Consider the following 2,112-nt stretch of genomic DNA (forward strand, 5'->3'; position numbering starts at 1 on the left):
GGTCATGTGATTAAGTTTTATGACCTTCTGACAAGCAAGGTCAATGTCATATGTTGAGGACTAGCTGCAGCTGAGGGAGAAAGCCAGGCCTTTGGAATTTCCTCCTGTTGAAAGGAGCACTTTGCTATGCAGTATTAAGAGGAGGCCTTGTACCATTCAGATGTTCTGCTGCACTGCGGTTCCCATCATCCCCAGCCAGCCAATCCCCTTTAACCACCACCACCGATATGTGTTCTGAAGGCCGCTGGCTTCTAAGTGAGCATGACAGGACATCGGATTCCATCAAAATAAATGCCTGTTGTTTACTACTGTTTGAGTTTGATGTGGCACTAGATATCAATTAAAAAGAAAAAAAAAGTGAAAATGTTCAGCTAGGCATTTTGGCTGGTACCAAAATTAAAATTTGTTTGCTTTCATTGAAGCCTCTTTTTTGTTGCATCTTTCCATTGACACAAAGCCCCTGGGGCTGCATAGCAAATGAATATAAAATCAGTAACGCCAACAAAAAAAGGAATCCAGCATGGTGTTTATACCACTCTTTCTTTTAACAACATTCAAAGCAGCCACTAGAGCAGCGTTTTTCAAACATGTTAACTTTAAGATGGGTGGACTTCAGCTCCCAGAATTCCGCAGCCACCATGGCTGCCTGGGGAATTCTGGGAGTTGAAGTCCACCCATCTTAAAGTTGCCATGTTTGAAAAACGCTGAATGCTCTAGAGCAGGGGTAGGCAACCTTGGCTCTTTTATGACTCGTGGACTTCAACTCCCAGAATTCCTGAGCCAGCCATGCTGAGGAGAAAGGGAGAGGTTTCCATGCTGAGCCATGCTGGCTCAGGAATTCTGGGAGTTGAAGTCCACGAGTCATAAAAGAGCCAAGGTTGCCTACCCCTGCTCAAGAGGGCCTAGTGGGGGATGGGGGCATTGGTTGTGAGGCAGAATGAGCATTTGAACCCCCATTTATTTTTTTTCCTATTTCCCCATTTGTTTGCAGTGTTCTTACAATCCGTAGCTGAAGAAAAAAAAAACGTGCGAACAGAGCACCCCCTTCGGTTCTATTTTTACTAAATTGTTTTATCGGCGGGAATAAAACCCATTGTTCTGTTGGAGGATTCAAAGCCCTGAGGCCTTCTTTAGATGAACGGAGCAAGCCTCCCTTTTCTCTCAGGGCTATTGCAGGATTATTTACGTCATCGTCTCTTGCTTAATAAATTAATTATTTTGCTTAATAGCTGCAATGTGTCCCAGAGAAGAACTCCTCGGAGCAAACCCAGGGAGCCATCATTTAAATTTCCCACAATGCCCTGGAGTGAGCTACTACTGGGGGCGTGATGGCAGCTTCTCAGTGCTAACAGTCCAAATAAGGTCAAGGAAGCGGGAGACTCTTTGGGTTTAAAGCAGATAGTATCCCCCAGATGGTTTGGGAGCAAGGAATTCTGGGAGTTGTAATCCCGCCATCTGGACAGCACCAGATGGAAAAGCTTGGTGCTGTTCAAAATTGCTGTTAAAGCCTGGTTTATATATTGTCATTAAGCCCTGATGGGTGATCCTTATTCAGCCAGTTGTAGCTTAGCAAAAGCCCAGCCACCATCAAAAGGACAGCGCCCGCTGATTCTTTCTCTTTCAAACCAAAGCAAGCCCTATTCTTAAGAGGCCAAGGCTTTGTGTCATTCTGCTTCACAGCGGCACAATGGAGGTGTCATATAATTGAGTGACATTTTGATCTTAATAATAATAATAATAATAATAATAATAATAATAATAATAATAATAATAATAATAATAATAATAATAAGAAGAAGAAGAAGAAGAAGAAGAAGAAGAAGAAGAAGAAGAAGAAGAAGAAGAAAGAAGAAGAGACATTGACAGACTTTATCTACCAAGGCAAATAGGTGGGCGTGGAATGCTGCAAGTACATCAGATGGTTGAAGAAGAAAAAATGGCTTTGGAAGAATATCTGAAGGACAATGATGATGATGCACTGAAATTAGTATATCAGGAAGGCTTATTGACTACAGGAGAGATCAAACTGGCCTACAAGGAAGACCAAATGAAGAACAGAATAGAGGCATGGGAAGACAAAGCACTACATGGCCAGTACATTAAAAAAAATAG

This window comes from Protobothrops mucrosquamatus, unplaced genomic scaffold (genome assembly GCF_001527695.2).
Source record: "Protobothrops mucrosquamatus isolate PMUCROS unplaced genomic scaffold, P.Mucros_1.0 scaffold2802, whole genome shotgun sequence".
Classification (NCBI taxonomy): domain Eukaryota; kingdom Metazoa; phylum Chordata; class Lepidosauria; order Squamata; family Viperidae; genus Protobothrops; species Protobothrops mucrosquamatus.